This window comes from Parus major, chromosome 1 (genome assembly GCF_001522545.3).
Source record: "Parus major isolate Abel chromosome 1, Parus_major1.1, whole genome shotgun sequence".
Lineage (NCBI taxonomy): Eukaryota > Metazoa > Chordata > Aves > Passeriformes > Paridae > Parus > Parus major.
In genome coordinates, this window is record NC_031768.1 from 54,183,092 (window position 1) to 54,203,315 (window position 20,224).

General features: G+C 33.0%; 1 long non-coding RNA gene across 1 annotated transcript; it reads left to right on the plus strand.

Annotated features, from left to right (window-relative positions):
* The first annotated feature begins 4,277 nt into the window (after positions 1–4,277).
* On the plus strand, positions 4,278–6,173 carry LOC117244030. The gene is made up of 3 exons (XR_004496356.1): positions 4,278–4,331; positions 4,665–4,722; positions 6,113–6,173. It is a non-coding gene; the product is annotated as an uncharacterized LOC117244030 (long non-coding RNA).
* Positions 6,174–20,224: the final 14,051 nt, after the last annotated feature.

The window sequence follows — 20,224 nt, forward strand, 5'->3', positions numbered from 1 at the left end:
CAGTCCATTATATTTGTGCTACTATTATAGAATAAATTCATATCCTCCTTGGCCACTTTCTGATAATCAATTTTATCTGTTCCTTATCTTTGCTCTCTATTTTTCTGACTCTTTGGTATGAATTTAACTTCTCTCATTAAAATAAAATAAAAAAGAGGATGTTTGTTTGTTCTTAATCTTCTGAATCAGACAAAACACAACCAGGCTTTCTCGTCTTTAAAATAAGAAAGCAAAGTAGATGGACTTGATTTTCCTAGTTTAGGTAGTTCTAATCTTTTCAAAAGAATTAATAACACATATTTTATGATATTTTTTTGTCCTTGTGCTATTCTGAATACTCTTAGTTTGGATTGTAGCTTTTTTTCCACAAAGCCAGTTGAAGATAAAGTTTGGAATTTAGCTTCTGATGTCTCTTGGAAGGTAATTTGCAAATTTTGAAAATGTCATGAAACTCCTGATGCTACACATCTGGTGCTATGATGACACCATGTGAGCATTGCAATTTTCATCTTCCACATAACATTGTCTGAAATGCAGGTGTATTTTTTTTTTTTTAATTTGAAAGAGAGGAACAAAGTTCATTTTATCATGAACTTTTCTGTTCTTGTATCAAAGTTCAATATCCTCACTTTGTTTATATATGGAAAATTCCTAGTGGCATTTGCAGAGGTTCTGGAAGACCCTCATAAGGAGACACACGTAAATGCACACATATATTTGTGTGTGTGGCCTATAAGTAGCTCATGGCTACCTAAAAAAAGAGGTGAGGGCCAAAAAATTTTCCTTAAGAAACTTCCAATGCCATTCAGCTTCTCTGTGTATATAATGAATTTGGACATACTATTTATTTGTGGTAGTATTAACCTCTCACACTTTGGCTGTACACACAGTGCATGCATAAATCACTGTGGGATGCCTCTAGGCAAGAGAGACTCCTACACTACTGTTTTTAACTAGTCCATCACACAATAGTTCTCATTATTGTGGCTAAAGAAATGTATCTGAATGTTTTGCACATGTAATGTCTGACTGTATGTTCACATTCTGAAAGACAATTCATATGAACGGAACAGTCCTTGACTAGATTTATAAAGGGATAAAGGGGAAGATATGGGTAAGATTCCTAAATATTTATCCTCTTATCTGAACACTTTAATGGTTTGAAGTCCATTTGTAGGAAGTTATATAGCAGAAGAATTTATTCAATTTCATACTGTCTCTTTGTTTATTAATTTTATATTTAGTTTTCAGTTTTCCTCTCCCTCTACTGACATTCCAATATTGTATTCACAAGAGGTGAAAATTTCAGCATGAGAATTCACATGATGAGGATACACAGAACATTATACATGAATTTATATTAGTTAGATCTGTGGAAGTTTTGATTACATCTAAAATACCTAATTTAGACTGAGAGACTTCAAATTCTTAAACTTCCAAAAATTAATATTGTTGAAAATAAACTTAAAAAAATTAAAATTTATGTATTACAGGAATACCTAGTGAACATGAATATTTCAAGACAATGGTAGATTAATCAAACTCTAAAAGGCAGATCCTCTTGAGATGTACTTTGAGGGAAAGCAATGTTTTTTAAATTCTTCTAAAACTACTGTTATCCATGAAACAACAGAAGATCTCTGGATTGAATCTGATTTCATCTCTGATGAAAATTAAACCCCAGGAGTCAATATAACCATATGGGATGGAAGTGTTATTCATATACAGCATGATACAGTTTTTTGCTTGGACCATATCCAGGCTTCTACTGGTACAGCTGACAGAACTTTAGGGCTGAGGTACAAAGTCAGACTGGGGACAGTTGTTCAATTGTTTGCAGTTTGAAATATTTCAATCAAGCATGTATTCTTCCTGATTTTTCCTGTTCTCATATTTTTTGTTCACAAAAAGGAAAACTAACATTTATTTGAATTAGGTAGAAATTCCACAGAAGAAATCCAGGTATTTATCTTTCAATAACACCATTCAATATGGATGAGAATGTAAAAAGATAAACCTTTTACCAAAAATAATATTTAAAAGAATGACTGCTGAGAAGATCTGTAGTCTCTCGGGGAGACAAACCACCTGTTCAATCTGAAATGGCATCATTAAAAATAAAAGAAGACTGGTACAGATTCCATTCTGAGGAATCTTTATAAGTATCCCAGAATTTTCATAAATAATTTTAAAAAGTGAAACATTTTTAAGTTGGATTATAGGAAATAAAAAAAAAGTTAGAAAAACCCAACTCTAGGAAGTACTATTGCATGTATGAATTTGACAGATCTAGTATTAAAACAACAGTATATACAAAATAAAAAGAGTTCTGGTTATACTGTACTGGAGGCATAAAATCAGCTTCTACCTTTGGCCTTCAATACCATCAAAATGAAAGGCTTTGTCTCTCACAAATCTTTAAAATCACAGACTAATATAGCAATATAACTACAAGTTCTGAAAACCCAGCATTGCTGCTGTCAAGATATTCTGACTGAGCATTAACCAGTTCATCTAGATGAATTTTACTGATATTCAATAATTCTAGTCCATTGATTAAATCCTGTTAAAAATCTCTTCATTTTTAGAGTTACTCAGGAGGCTACCTCTCCTCGGTCTTTCTAGTACTTAGATGTACAATCACTGTGCTTCTATGCTTATATGAACAGGAGAGGGAACCAAAATTTGTGTATTATAAATGCACATGTAATATATTTTGTTGTGTGCACTCTTACAAATGATAACTCAAGAGGAGCTGAGACAACATATTATTCTTGCATCACCCACTTGAAAGCAGTGAGGGAGATGGTTAATACTAGTTTGGTTGTTGTTTTCATGTTGTTAAAAACAGGGAAGTCACACAAACTTTCATTGACTTCACCATTCCTTTGTATTCAGATTTAAAAAAAAACAAACCAACAAACAAAGCTACAAAACACAACAGGAATTTAGGTGCTTGTATTTCTTATATAGCCATGGAAGACAGGTAAGAGTGTTGAGGCTTTCGAGAGGAGATCCTATCTGCCTAATTGAGCAAGAATCTCTGGGAGACTTCAGAATCACTGATCCCAACTGGCCATACAATGAATGAGCATTCTACCCTAAAATACCTAGAAACAAGTTCATGCCTGAACAGGAGTTTCAGTAAGTACTTTCATCAGTGCAGGATACCAAAATATCAAATTCCTATCTAAAGCAAGTCACTTGTGTTGCCAACAGCACACACATTATATTGAGTAGTCCAGTATTTAGAGGGCTTGCACAGAAAGTGAGAGATTTCTATTTCAGGCTGTTTTCAACATATGAATGACAGAGTGATGTTGCTTCCCACACCTCAAGAAAATTAGTCTTGCTTTAGAATGTTTTTGAGGTTTGACTGCTTAATGTCTTTAATTGCTGTTCAGGTCATGAGAACACAATGGCATATTAAACTGAAAATTCAGTATAAGCTTCTACTCTTTGTGTCACTATTTATTACACCTAATATCCTCTCAATTCCTCACTCCCTTACATGGTCAGCCAAGTGACTCTTCTGATTCAGGTGCATAAGCTGCTTCCAACTCTTCTAACCCTCACAAAAACTATGTTCCACATACTTGCTAGAAACTGTGAAAGTGTTAACAAGGACAGGAGCATTTCACTCAATCCACTGCCGCTATGCTCTTCTCCTAAGTGAAAATTAATTGTCACTCTTGGACATAAGAAGTAAAGGTAAGAGGAATTTGGTCTCAACTAGTGTGGCTATTCCTATGTTTTCATGTAAATGATAACTCTCCTAGAGCTATTCAAGTCCTGAGAGGCAAGAACACTATACGCAAGACTGCAAACCAAAAGAAGCAAAGCATTTATATTGTAATTTCTTTCTAGTGATCCATAAGTATTACAAATGCTCAGGCTATCCTTTTCTGGTTATTTCCACTGAGGCATTATTGCTGTTGCTTTCATCTTTTTCACACACAAACAATTCATGTTCAATTTAAATCTGTAGTTAATGTGATCATACCTGTATTCTACAAAAACCTGTTTTCTTAAACCTGCTTTCAGAAGTACAATTCTCTTGAGAATTTTCCTCTCCCTTTTCATAAAAGATTAGAAAAGAATGCATCTGTATATTACTGACTTCAGGGGATCACATATAAATTCACTATCACAAGAAATTTGTAGTAAATCTACCTTTTTAACTTTATTTTCTCATGAACACATAGGCAGTGTTAACCATTTAAAAAGCAAGTGATCTGAAGAACATAAATAACATGTTTTTCTTTCCAGGTTCAGTAAAGATTTTCTGGAAAATACTGTTATTGTAATGTAGGCATTTGAATGGAAACAAGGTAAGTCTGTGCATGCTAATTCTAATTACTATGATAAAATCATTCCATACTTTTTGCTTCATTTTACTGGCTTATTTAAAAAACTATTGAAAGTAAGTTTCTTCTCTGATAGGGATCCCCCTGTGACTTGGTAGAAGTGACTTCCTTATTCTGACAATACTAATTTTTTTTTTTCTGATTATTTTTGCTCTACTAGGAAGAGGTGGTAAGGAAGAGGTGGACATGTTTAGTCCCTGAAATTTATGCTAAAGAGGTCTGAAAGTTATTTACTGCAAAACAGCCTTTCTCATATTGCAGACATAACTGTGTGTTTATATTTTACTATTTTATAAGGCATAGTACTGAAGAATTTTCAGCAGAAGGGGAAAATATTGTTAAGAATGTAATTCAGGTAAGTGGGCTGAAAATTTCACTTCCACTTTTACTAGAATGGGAGGTTTTGAAGTTACAGGATGAAACTTAAAGAGGACAAAACAAACAAATACTCCAAGAAAAATCCTTGACAGAAAATCTAAAAACTGTCAGATAGCACCACCAGTATTCACATGTGTATTATGTGAATACTTGTATGTGACTGCTTATTTTTGGCATCCAAATTTCACCAACAATTTAGTTTCTTTCAAAATATTTATCAGCTGAGTATGTAGAAGACTGAAAGGATGACACTGTTGACAATATTAATCTACATGCAATTTACTGTTTTTCTGCCCAACAAAATGAAAGTTAGATAACTAGAATGGATTCATACTACAATAAAGGATTAGTGAAGTTCTGTAAATTAAGGTTGTTTTGTCTCTCTACTTCCTCTACCCCTCCCCAGATGAACTAATATCTTTCAATAAGATATTATTTTATGAAGCTATTTGAAATGTCAAATGTCCTACCATTTATTAAATTTTAACTTTACGAAGCTTTACAAGCAAGGAAAAAGAGAATCCGGAAGTCCAGCAGAGTTTTTGGGCCATTTCAAACTTCAGCGAACTATCATTCCCAATAACATTAAACTGCCCCTCTTTTTTTTTTTCTGAGCCAAAATAGGCACAAATGGAATTTTAAACCATTGAAAAATAAAAATTAATCCAAGAGGTTTATATTTTTTCAAAACTATATGATTTATGATATTATAAGAAAAAAAGTATTTTACCTTCTGTGTATCCAATCTAGTTGCCTTCATTGCAGGGTAGCCAATGTTTCCTTCAGATATTAAAACTCATCCTGCTATTACCTATTTTAATAAAATATTTTACATTCTTTTTTGTTGTTCTTATTCTAAGGAAGTATATACGATAGACAGAATCAGCTAATTCTAAGACTTCTCAATCTTAAAGTATCTTTTAGATATCAATTTTAGAGAACCTTTTGCTCTCCAGAGTTACTGATGTATGGATTGATACAATTATTTTGAATTGCACATGTACAGGTACATGTATTAACACACAGTTCACAATAAGAACAAGGTGAAAGGGCAGGGAAAAGAAGGGTAGCAAAGAGAAAGGAGAGGAAAATGGAGTGGGATGGGAGAAGAGACAGGAGACCTACTTGAAGTATCTGTTCAACTTAAACACCATATTCAATCTTCACAAACCACATAAAGATAATAAATTATTATATCATAAGACAACCTTAGGTTTAATTGCCAATATGTTTATCTCTAAGTATAATATATGCATTTTAAAAAAAAAAATCATGAAGATTTTTATGTCATCTTTATTAATAGGTGTATAAGAATATTGCTTTATGATAATGGTTCTCTTTTTTTTTTCTATTTCCTTGTCATCTAGTACTGGAAACATTTGAGAAAATGATGGAGTTAAAACCCTCAACTGAATACTGATGACTGAATCAAGGAATGCTCTTTTTTTCAGCTTTTATTGTTACATGAAACCTGGCAGAAATAAAAAAATATATTCTGGGAAAATTATCTTTTCCTTTGCTTTTGAGAGGATTCTTAAAAAGGATAAGAATTTTAATAATTGAGTACAATGAATATACTACTTCAAAATCAGTGACTGAAAACCAGAAGGAAATAAATATTGCTCTTTTCCAATATCACTACTCATATTAAAAATATACTAAGTAGCCATATGTTCTGAGGGAAAGAAAATTTTTCTTTCTTATAGAAGTCCTTCAGCATACTGACAGAAGTGCACAAGTGAGATAACATCAATGTCTAAGGTCCATTGTATCAGTGAGTTTTGTCCTCTGGAGATACACATTCAAATATAGCCTCAGGTCACACAGATAATGAATTTGGTGGTTTCCTTCTGACTCACAGTAAATACTGTACTTTAACTAAAGACAATCCACACAGTTTGCCAGAAGTAAAGAAAGATTATCAAATGAGATTGAGGTAGATTGTTTAAACTGTAAAATAAACTTTAGAGGATTACTTCAGGCACCTCATACCAGAACTTGACTTTTTATCAGGACTTACTGCATCAGAAGGACAATACAAAGAAAGTTACAAATGTGTCTATATAAATATTTATTAGAGTTTTGGAACTCCAAGGACCATTATTATTAACCACTGGAATAACTTTGAATATCAAGGCCTTCTGATTAACTATTGCTTAGTTCTAACAAAATTTTGTAACTCTGTTTTTACAATTTAGTTATATCTTAAAAAAAACACCTGAAGTAAATAATTTAAAATTAGAATTTCACAGGCAAGAAATCAGAAAAAATATGTAATTTCTTTTTTTGCCTTCAATATTGATATAATAAATAGCTCTCATGCCCAGCTGGTAACTCAGTCCCACATTCCCACTCACTAAACTCACCATAATGCATTGGGGAGAGAATTGTAAGAGTAAAAGCTAGAAAAGTTGTTTGAGATAAAGACAGTTTAGTAGGGAAAGCAAAAGCCAAGTGCACAAGCAAAGCAAAACAAGGAATTGATTCTGTGCTTCCAATGGGCTGGCAGGTGTTCAGCCCTGTTCTTCAGGAGAGCAGGGCCCCATCACGTGTAATGGTGACTTGGGAAGACAAAAGCCATCACTCCAAATGCCCCCCCTTTCCTTGTCCTCCACATAGTTTTATATGCTGAGCATGATGTCATATGGTCTGGAAAATCCCTTTGGTCAGTTAGGACCAGCTGTCCCAGCTGCGTCCCCTCCCAGCTCTTTGTGCTCACCCACCAAGCCTCCTTGGTGTGGTGGGTGAGAAGTAGAGACGGCCTTGAGGCTGTGCAAGCCCTGCTCAGCTGAAACACCCCAGTGCTACCAGCGTTGTTCAGCACAAATGCTAAACATAGCCCCTCACCAGCTATTATGATGAAGGTTAACCCAGCCCCAGCCACGAGCAGCACAAATTACTCTGTGTGTCGTATCTGTACAAAAAGGTTAGTTGTTTTTTTGTGGGTTGCTGTTGGTTTTTTTACCTTTTTCATTACTTTCCTTGATGATGAAAATGAATCTAGCTAGTGTAATTTTTTTGACTTACAAAAGGAGTATTCCACTAGTGTGGAAAATACCAGTCATGGTAACTTAGAGGCTTTAACATCAGATGATTCTACATTCACTGTTATTATATATTTCAACAGGTAAGACAGAAGTGACTGTAAGAATACAGGTAAGAAAGATTTCTCAGAGGAAGTCTGTCTCCACAACAATCTCTACAATCTAGTTTACCATCTCAAAAATCACCCCATCTGCTCAGCACAATCTATCTTAATTTGTCACTTGATCAATAGCATCGAGGCACTGCTATGGTAAAATACCATGCAGTTTGAGAGACAGATGACAACTGCAGGACTTTAATAATTATAATTTAATCATTTGCTTTACAAAGAGTGAAGGTGGAGATTGTATTTTATAAATTATATGAAACAGAAATGATTGACTTAATTATAAATATATTTTAAATTTTATTAATAAAGGTACACAGAATGACATACAATGCACTGTCAATGCTGTATAATGCACTGTCAATGCTAAATCTTTTAAACAGTTTATTTACGTACCCACTTTGTTCCCTCTTAGACTAAAATGGCATTAAAAACCTGCTTAACAAGGTCTATGTGCATCCAAGTTACCACAATAGATATTTCTTGTAGTGGAATAAAAAGAAAACACACTGTCAAATTTGATTTTATTGAAGCCTGTTCATTCTTTAAATCCAGACAAAGAGTAACCTTTTTTTTAATGCAATCATTGTTTGAAGGTAAATGTTTTGCGCTTTCTTTGCTGGAGAGGCATAATTCCATTATATGTAGTTAATTGATTGACCTTTCAAGAACTTCTGAAAAAATCAATTTCAATAAATCATTTACATTAAAATTTATGCTTACTTTATCTTTGTTCAATATATGTCTTGCTATACTAGTTCACCTTTGCTATGTAAGAACAGAGTTGAAAATTGTTCTGGGTACATCCTGACATCTATCAAAGTTTTATTTTTTTACTCTTTTACTAAGCTCTTTCCCTCCTCTTCTCGTGTTGTCTTTCTTTTCATAGAAATTAAAAGGTTTCACAACTTCCTCTTCAGAAAATGTTCCCAGGATTTGAAGTTACTTGAATGAATGAAGATCTGGGTGCACAGAACTGGGAGAATCACTCTAAAAGCCACCAATTAAGTTTGAACTTAGAAATTAAATATTTCTTAGTGCCACAATTAGGATATAAGAAAAATAAGTAATGAAAGGAAGAACACTGACTTGATTAATATATACAAGTATATGTGCATGTGCAAACATTCTGCATCTAATAAAAGTCACAAACCCAATAAGATTTCTATGATTCCAAACCATGAGAGTTAAAACTGAGCAGATGTCTGTGCAGGTGATTTTCCTGTGCATGAGCTTCATGGACAACTAATTCCTATCACTGCAGGAGCTAATTTTCCACTCCAGGATTTTTGCTTCCAAAACCAATCTAATAGGCATATAGCCCAAGAAAACACAAGATAATATTTGTCATTATTTTTATGGATTCAAGATGTTATACTATGCATGAAAATAAATACATGATGTAAATTAGTAAATAATCCAATCAAGTTTGTCAAATAATGTGACCAGTAACATGATTTTCCCTATTGAATGCTTACCCAATGGCTTACTTACACCTGTACAAAAACATTCTATATAGTAAACATTTTGTTGTAAAAAAAACTTAGAAAATTGAAATGTGCAATGTCTGGGATTATCAACAAAGGAAGTATTGCATTATAGCAAACCAAATCTAATTGTTCTATTCATTGAAATGAATCACTTAGGGAAGGAGGATTATGTTTAGCTCTGTGTGGGTTTTCTTGGGATTACTTGCTTGTTTGTTTGTTTTTAAAAGATTTAAAGCACTCAGTTCTTCTTTCTAAACCAGACTATTAAAATTAAAAAAGATTATTAAAATTAGAAGTTCCAAAACCATTGCCAGCTCTCAAACACTTGATCATTCTAGAACACAATTCAGGAAAACCCTGGGATTAAAAAAACCCAAAAACCTAACAAAATCAGACCAGAATTAAAGAAGGTACTTTATTTCTCTTTTGGTCTTGCACTGCCATCTTAGCTTTGGCAATACCTCTCACGGAAGCTCTCTTTCTGACTTGTGCTGTTTGTTTTAGGTAATACATTGCAGCTATTTCTGATGGGTTTGAAAAAGCTATGGAGAATTTAGATATTTGTAAGTGATAAAAATATAAATGAGAACTTCCCATTATTGAACAATCAAGGTGCTGCAAGTCTAAAAACAGGATAAGAGAGTATTTCTTTGCTATTGAGCTACCTACATACACTGATAAAGTATCAGCTTTATCTACTACAGTAATACCTAGAAATATCTAGAAATATCATTCTGTAAATACATTTTCAAAATAACAATGAATTCTAACACTAATGAATTAATATTAAAATCATAAAAATAACAGAGACATCTATTCCATTTCATCCAGAAGTGATATTTGGGTATAAATTTGCTATCATAGTTTAGTTTATTTTTGTGCGCCTCTCCTATAAGTCTCAAAAAGAAAATATTGGGAGTTTGTCTGTGCTTAATATGAAGCACTAGCAGAGGACGTCAGAGGAAAAAAAAATCTGAGGATACCAAAAGGAACATCTGAGGGAACAATTCCTCATATCTTCAAGCTATTTCATGTTTGAAAAAAGGTAGATAAGAAATGTTGTTCAAAAGAGTTATTTACCATACTGAATCTGAGTAGAAAGATGTGTGAAAAGCAGCATAACTCTTTGAGATGCAATACCTTTAACTGTTTGGAAATTTTGGCTGAAAATTATTGAGTCTTGCCCTAGTTCACCTACAGATTAGTTGTACCTCAAGGATGTTATACAAGGCAAATGAATTGGCTGCTTCTAACTTACTTTGCAGTCCCCATCACCTCCTTTCTTCCTGAAAAAAAAATGCTCCTTTTTGAAATATTTTTATTTTTGTATCAGCCTCTGTGGAAGTTTCTATATTTTTCCCAGAATGTTTATTTTTTAATTTAATTTTTTTAAAAAAAAATTCTATTTTTTTTATTATTCTTTTCTTTTGCTTATTATTTTCAAGTCTTTCTAACTCTCCCTCTTCCTTTATATTTAATGCATTGAAACTATTTCTTTCATTCTCTTTATTATTTCTGGCATTTTCTTCTTTATTCACACAATACACTGTTCATTAGTTTTCTCATTTATTTCTTGCTCACAGTACATTTATAGAAAGAAGATACATATAATCCTCAGCATAATATTAATTTTGTTTTGAACACCTCATATTTCCCCTATGTCCTTTCTCTCTCTCTTTCATCTGGTTCAATCAATACTGCTCTCTGCTTCTTTTTCTTCCAAATTATTTTCTGATATCTTCATAAACTTTTGTTACTAATCTTTTCTGATAGAGTTTTCATAATCAGACTGGAAAATAGGGCTGGGAGGGATGTGAGTGAATACAGAAAACTGCACATAAAAGAAATGATTAATGCATAAGTATTAAAATAATCACCAGTCTGTGCATACAAATACCTAAAAAGTTTGAAAGCTGAACTTTGTAGTTCATTATTATCTTTTTCTGTTTCTTTTACACATATTTTTTGTGTCCCAGAAACCTGCACCACTTCTGTCTTCCAGTCTGTGAAAAAACTTAGCTTACATGCTTAAATCTACAACAAACCAGATTAATTCCTCCTTAAGGTTTTATTAAAAATTCTTCTGATAACAAAAGATACAAGGCAGTATTTGCTGTAGGAAGTACCAAGGCACCCGAATTACATAATTTCTATAGAGGAAATCTCCCTGTATTTTTGTTCTTGAATATTCAAATATGTTGGCATATTATGTATTAATGATAAATAAACCAGTAAATAATGGTTAAATAATGTAGGACCTTTCAAAAACAATAGCAAAACTGCATAAATTCTACACTGCATTGGAAAGCTGGAATAGATTGCCTGGACAACCTGTGCAATTTCTGCCACTCAAAATCTTCAAGAACCAGTTTGACACATATCTGTCAGGCATGACATTAGTGTAAATAGTCCTGCCGAAGGGCAGAGAGATGGACTAGATGACCTCCTGAGATCCCCTATATCCTCCTCATTCTGTAATTAAATTCCCAGAGGTCTGCTCACACACTATCTTAACATACTCAGATTTTACCGGGTCCAAGTAAAATCATCAGCACAGGGGGAATTTCTTGCATTGTCACAGACCACTATTAAGAATACTAATTAAATAAAATTGATGGAGCACAAGTTCTAAGTTAGTCTATACAAGTGCACGTTACATGTCTTGCTGAAGCTTAGGTATCTTATAATTAAATGTTTATATCCATTTGATCAGAAGGAGAACTGACATGAAAGCATTTTTTTCATGTAATGGATACAACATTCCCCTGTGAGAGAAAAATACTCAATCTGTGTTCTCTGATTTCTTTCTGAGCCCTGTCTTATTCCCTGGTGACTGACAAATGGTAATACACAGGGGTTACATCTACCAGAGTGAACCAGAGCGTATAAAAGAGCATTCCAAATATCTGCCTGTTTATACAGTCAAATTTTTCGGAGTGGCCCTAGGGCAGTATATGGATGAGCAAGATAGAACACTCCCAAACAACTTCTGAGTAAGGTCATGGCCTCGGACCAGTCCCAAAAATGAATTTGAACATTATCCAGGCTGTAAGATCCAAATTTTCAACCACTGTTTCAGCTCTGAAAGCTTCCTTCCTTCATCAGTTCTATAGTGTTAATGAAATTAAGTTAAAGTAAAATTAAAGCTCAGGACTCAGACAAAATCAGGACTCCGAAGTAGGACCTGGACAAAAATTTCAACACCGAAGAGCTCACACAGTGAATATATCCTTCAGATGTGCCTAATGGCGGATGATGCCTCCATTATCAAAATAAAAATTTCTTCGTATCTACATTTATGGTTCACTTTTGTTGAAATTGATATATGAATGCTGTGGGGGCCAAGTCTTATTAACCCACAGTGGGATCCAGAAACTGAAAATAAATCTGTATATACTTGAGGGAGCTGGTGCATACATGTTCTGGAGTCACACTCCAAGCCTTTTTATGGGCAAAAAGGAACTTATAAGAAGTTATTCATGCACATGAAAACAAGACTCCCTTGTTCATGTAGCTAATATTTGAACAGTACAATATCCAACATTTCCCAATTAATGTGGGAAAACTTCACGAACAGTATGGTTACCGTTACTACATAACACATCCTAGTGTGTGTCCCTTTCCTGTGGTCCCATTCTCACACAGCTAAAGTTCATCTGAATCACAAAGTTAACAGACATATTTTCCCTTAAGCATGATTGGGATTGCAACTAGTTAGCAGCATCCTGTGGGGTTTTTTTGCTAGAAGTATATAATGCTCATAGTGGAGAATTCTTTTGGTTATGTCAGATTTTATCACACACTGTTAAATTAATTATGTTTTCTTTTACACATCTGCTCCCTCCTTTTTGGTTACCTGCTAAAGTCTTACAGCTGCATAACAGCCTCCCCAGCCTTAGTTGACAGAAAGGGCTACTAGTTGTGATGAAGTGTCTGCCTGGGGGTATCAGATCTTTTCCATATGTAGTTTTCCCAAGGCTTCATTTACAACAGTCAAGCATTAGACAATTGCTCACTAGGGACTTTTTACAAGCTCAAACCAGCTCTGTCAAGGGAAAGACCAAAAATATAAAGTGAGCCTCAGCACTGTTAAATCAGTAAAACATATGGGATATTATTCTAGCCAAGCCTTTATGTGCCATTTCAGTCTTACATTGGAGGTTTAGCAACTATTATGTTAAAATTAAGTATTAATAATTGTTGAGGTAATCCTTTTTGTTAGAGTATTGAAAGATCATTGACATTTTGAACAGTAAAGGTAAGTAGTTTTCAAGTGGCTTTTCTGGCTAAAAAGTTTATGTCTGAGGTACCCTCTTCCCTCATGTTAAATCTGGTGCAGTATAGTGGACAGAAGAGTATGCAAGATTCATGGGGCCTTGACCTGAAAATAAACCAGGAAAACCAAAAAACAGTCTTAGAATTTACTTAGAAGTCAGGAATGAGGGAGTTCTGGCTTCTCTCCTTCATTCCCAGCATTACATATTTCTATTCATGCAATGATTTTTTTAATGGAAAATGCAGAATTAATCTCAGAGAGTGCTGTATAAAAGATGAAGGCTCTACCAATACTGAACATTAGAAAATAGAGAAATTGCATTTTTTAAATAATTTCATCCTGATCTTCTGTGTCAGGTATATTCTGTATGCTTATCACAGATAAGGGAAGCTAAGACGGTCTTTCTATATAAAAGAAAGCCAGGCACTAGTTCTTGTCCCTGAGACCAGGGTACATAAATTGCCTTCTGTGCACACTGCTTGTGACAAAGTTGATGTCATGACCAACCCTACCTCACCTAGACATCAGGAATGGTATACAAATCATATTTCTTTTACAGAAAGCTATCATAAGCAATCCAAACCAGAGCTACGGAATTCAGTAATATCTAAACAGTGATGATGGTCAAGATGGAAGTGCTTGAATAAATTTCTAATAACTTATGCTTTTGTAGAACATGTATATTTTGCAAATAATCAGCTTTGTTTACTGGAGTGGGAATTTAGTAGCTTATGCTATGTCAAAAACAAATTTGTAGACTCACAGAAAATATTTAGAAGTTATTTGGCTCTTTTGTACCTCTAAACACATCTACTTCTCTTTTTTAAAAATAAATACTTAGCAGCTACTTCTAAAAAACCCATCATATAGTACAAAAGCCTGTTTTTAGTAGTAAAACACTCCACTGCTACTGCTGTAATTTTTCCTTTTATGTACATATGTTGTGTAACTGGCCTGATTATCATAAATATGTTATTTATTCTCTCTTTTAACAATCTTTGATCCAAGAGAAAAGTTTAGGGTTCAAAAGTAAGTCTGCTCTCTAAATCTGTCATATGCCTATTTCTAATGTAAAAATAAATAAAATAAATAAAACAAAATAAATTGTTCAATGGGAAACAAAATCAAACTTTTAATTCATCAGCTAAAGAAAAGTCTTTGCAGCTTAAGGGTTTCTTGGTGTAATATTTTTGTGTGTATGGTCACTTTGGGATTGTCATAAATGAAAAAAATAAAATTCCGAAGATTCAGCAATCAGCAAGATTTTTTAAAAAGACCATTTGACAAATGCAATTATGAATAATAAATGTATTTAAACATAATAGAGACTTTAGCTAATAGCACAATCCAATATTACATTGAGCTTGCAGCTTTTAAGATCAGAAATTGTTAGCACATAATCAACACAATTCAAAATTATATTGAATTATTTGCAGTTTTAAGATCAGAAATTGCTAGTTCATATAAGCAGGGTTCACTGCTGTATTGTCATAGCTTGAGTGGGATTTATTAAATAATTTTCTGGGTGTTTACATTGATGTAAGTGATGATGCATAGTATTGTCTTAAAAAAAAATTTGCATTTATCAGTTCACATAAAAATTGGAATGCTGCTTCACTTCTCTTACCAATGATTATTTTGATTGAAATTTGTCAAATGGGGCAGAAAATACTTCAACTGAATATCAGTTCTTGCTAAAATAATTTCATATTTTTTTTTTACAGGATTTAGTTTTCTAATTAGAAGTGCATAATGCCAGGTAAGATGTCTTAGGTAATCTTCACAGGGCTTACCAACAAGACACCAGATCTACAGAAAATCTGCATGTTCCTGTAACAGCACTGGAATCCAGATGTGATCCACCACTGGGATCAGGGAGAAAATAATTGCTGTAGAAGAAGAACTGCAAAGTGTACAGAAACACTTTAAGTATAACATGATTAATTTGATCACCTCAAACTAAATATACTTCTAAGATAAATCCACGACCTCTCATTTTGAAAAACAAAGACAAGAAAAGGCATGTGTGGGTGCTGGTTTTGGAAATAAACTAAGGAGAATATCTTTGTCTGATGTCTGGCCATCTTTTATGGTTTAACTCCAGCCAGCAACCAAGAACCACACAGCCACTCTCCCACTGCCCCACCTGAAACAAAATGTACGATTACAAATTTCTTCATTAATCTCCTAGTGAAAGTTTCTTTTCAAGAGGTAATTTTAAAAAGCTAATAATGTTGCCTCAGCCTTTCCACTTTTCTCTTTGCACTTCTGACATTTCCCTTTCTTCCCTGCTTTCCCTAACAAACTCCACCCAGAAACCAAGGGTAAGCAAAAATACTTTCAAATATTTATCAGAATTAGATATTCGATTTCATGAAAATTATCCCCCTCACAATTCTTCTTTAATTATAATATTTAATAAATAAATTTCTTTCAGACCCAATATCTTGCGAGTTTATTTCACATAACATTTCAGCTGACACTGCATTAGCTCTTCCATATTGACAAATATTTTCCAACAGAGCAATAAAATTGTTTTTTGAAGATCCAGAGAGAAATTATGAATAAGTATTGATACATTCACATTTGGCTTATAGCTAAAAATAGTCTTTTGAAATCAGCAGCTCAGGAAACAAATCACTACTGAACTTCTCTATCACTAAATGGTATTGCAGTGCTTCCTTCAATTTTATCTGTTTGCATCACTGAATCTGTTCTGTGGGGGCTTTTATTTGTTTTAACTTTAGATTATATAGTTTATAGGCACAAAATTTGTACTGTTTTTCTACAGTATAATACAAAAGGCAGACTTAGAATGTGTCATTTTTCATTGACAAAAAAAGCATCAGTATAAATGATGAAATGAAAAATGAAAATGAAAAACTATAGTGAGTAGGGGCAGGAAAATGGTGTCATTCTTCACCTTTTATAATTTTTTATTTAATTTATAATATTAGCAGGATATTCATAAAATGCTGTATGCAAATCTGATGGTTTCACAAAAAGAGTACTTAAAAACTAGAAATTACTCACAAACAGTTTGAGTTTGAAGTCTGAAAAAGTACATCAATTATCAAAACTTAGGAACATGGTAGCTATTAATTTAGAAACAAGACTACAGGTTTATGAAAATGTTTCATATGAAGTAGAAATAATGATTCATTTCAGAGATTATCTCTACTGGCTCACTTGTGTTATAAAAAGAATGGAATAGCAGATTCTAACAGTCTCATCTGGCTGTAAACCTATGAATTAAGCAGCAGATACCTTTTAAATTTCCTTCAAATATTATAAGTATTAATCAACTAGCAGTTAACTGTACATGAATACAACATGTATGAACACAATATCCTACAAGAAATAAGGATCCTCCACTTGGTAATGTAACACAGATCATGCATTTAGCACTGAATTCCCAATTTCTTCCTGGCTCAGTGCTCAGATTCATTCCAGCTCTGAATACTCAACTTTGACTGCAGGTTTAATAAATAATTTAGTCTGTTTTACCTGCAATCTGGCATCAGAAGGATCCAGTTCCAATCTTGAGAACTCAATCAACTGAGTAACTGTCTAGAGATGCCTCACTATATTGCTGGTAGAGAAAATATATAGTAATTACAATTTTACTCAACACACTAGAAATACAGGAACGTATTAGGAGACTAGAGCTAAGAAATACTATTGAAAAATATTTTTTACAATATATACTATATACTATGTACTATAAAATATATACTATATTTACAATCTAGTGTGATTCAACAACTAAAAACAGTAAAAAATGTGTATTTCATTGCATCTTGTAATAAAATAATTTCATTTTAGCCACACTGTATAAACTATTTTTAACATAATTATCTAGCCAACTAGAGACCACTTGCAAGAATCTGAAAGTTATCACATTTTTATTGCACACCTCTTACTGATTTATGCAAAGAGGGTTAAAAAAAATCCTTTGTTTTTCAAGAGTCAAACTTTCTGACTTATTTGTTGTAAGTAATGAAATTAAGAAGATTTAGTAGATCTGTAGACTTAATAAAACAATAGTGATATTTCCTAAGAATTCTAAGATTTCCTAAGAATTCCAGAGACACTGGATATATAAAATTTGTTCTTAGATTCCTATCTTATTGAACTTTAAGCAATATCATAAGCCTTCACTTTTAAAATTGACACCTTTTTTAAAATTTTCATGATTCACTGATTAAAGCCATTTTAATAAAAACTCTCAATATACAAAGGTATCTTACTACACTGCCTAGAAACATTAGGAATTTGACTTTACAGAATAGACAAGGTAATGTAAAGATTTAATAGATGGTTCCTAAATGTCCCGATACAAGCCTCTTTGATGGACTGTCTTCTTGAATGATCAGAAAAAGAGTTCTGAATACACCTTATCCTTAGAGTTTAATTTTCATTGACAATATATGCTACAATTTCAAACAAGAAAACATAGATCTGCTGTGAAAGAGAGATTCAATAAAAATGGATGTGTTGAATACACACCTACCACTGCTACTTAATGTTTTCTGCATTAAAATAAACATTTTAACATTGGCTATTAATCCAGAATCAAGTTTCATTAAAATCTGGTATTATTATTTTAATCACTATTCTTGGCACCCTCGCTTCTCATATTGTTACATTATTAATTAAATTAAATAAATCAAGCACTACATAGTAAGGAAAAATTCATAGAGAAAAGTGTTCTCAGACCTACAAGTTCCAGCTTCTTATATCACCCAACTTTGCAATAAATGAACACATAGTTAAGACTTTAGAAGTCTTATTTCTGAGATGTTGATATTTTTGTTGGCACTTTCTCCCTTTTTCCTTACATCTCTCAAAGCTAATTTCAACAGGATAAGTTAAGATCTCTGAACTGTTTTGAATTTGGCCCATAGGAATCTATAATGGTTTTTGAGCTGAATATACCTGCCAACATAACTGTACTTAGCAGATTCCAGGACAAAAATGTATCTTTCTTTTTCCATCTATTTTGCACATTCAAATTCTTCTCATTTTGGAGATGAAATTATAACCCTTAAAAAATAAAAGAAAAAACACACCTCTCAACTAACTTGATAACATATTTCATTATATTTACCTACATACCTAGGAATAATAGCTAAGGAGTGAAATTTCTGGCACTGACAAATGGAAAACTTTTGGGAATAAAAATTTAAACCTAATTAAGTCTGAAAATAGGACAATTTGAAGTTCTATTCCTGAATCTAGTTAATTAAAATACAAGAACACATAAAATCACAGCCGTTTTAGAACACTGAAGTGCATGATTAAAACTTAGTAAGCTGCTTGGGTTTTATAGATGATGTAATATAAATGATAAATTTAATGCATTTCTTTGTGTGCAGAAAATAGATCCACACTCAAAATACTAGCACAAAATAACGCCCACTAGACAAAATAATAATGAACCCTCTAAAACAATTTAGAACAGTCAATTACATATTCATGGGTATACTATCAAAGTGAAGTAGTTGATAATAATGGAGGTATTTTATCAGTAATCACTGTAATTTGTTTTGCCATCATTTGTTCAGTTTATCATGCAAAATGACTTGTTTTGATTAGGTCTAATTAAAATTGCAAGAGAGGAAGCAGATTGCTTAACTTTTGTTATTTATATAGTACATTCTGCTATGCAGTTTCACTTAATGAAACAGTACAAAACCTGTTGGATAATGAAATAAAGGTTTTATACTAATCTGATAAGTGTAATATAGATCTGAGATTGTAGACAACAGTGGACAACAGTAAGCTTGAACAGTCTTTCCATAGTCCACTCAATTGATAGCCCCATTAAAGGCACATTTATTGAAATTATATTTAACTTGCTTCAAAGAGAGGATGATAGAGTGAATAAAAAAGGAGAAATCATACTTGCCCACTTTGAATATAATCTTTGTTTGTCAGTCTTTGTCAGTCATTTTATTGCCCATATCTCAGCAATTTGATGAAAAGACGATGGGAGAATGTGTCAAATACCATGCTAAGGCCTAAGCATACAACAAACAGAATTTCTCTTATCCACCATGGTTAGGAGATGGAGGAACGGAATAGATGGGTTGAAAAGTGCTATAGCTGAATGATAGAATTTCAGATATCATTTTGGTGTGGACTATTCAGGAGGAGGGGTGGGGAATTAAAAGGTTTTTTGTTCCTCTGGGACTGATTGTTTTTTTCTTTCAGAATTGTAAGAAGTAAGTGAAAAGCTGAAGAGAAAAATTAAATAAAAAACATTGTCAGTAATGGGTATCTTTCAACCATGAAGCAATCCTAATATTTTTACAAAGAAAGCAAAATAAGGTCCAGTTTTTTCACTGTTTTCTCTACATTACAAAAAATTCCCTACATTCTCTACAACGGCTGTTACAGAAAATATTTATAACCAATGTTTAAGCATTTGCAAGGAGAGATTAATAAGAAATTAATTACATTTGAACTGTCTTGTGCTAGGTCAAAACTAAGTGTCAGCATATGTTATAGTGCATATGATTCATCAGAAAGTCATCTGTCTTAAAAAGTAACATAAAAC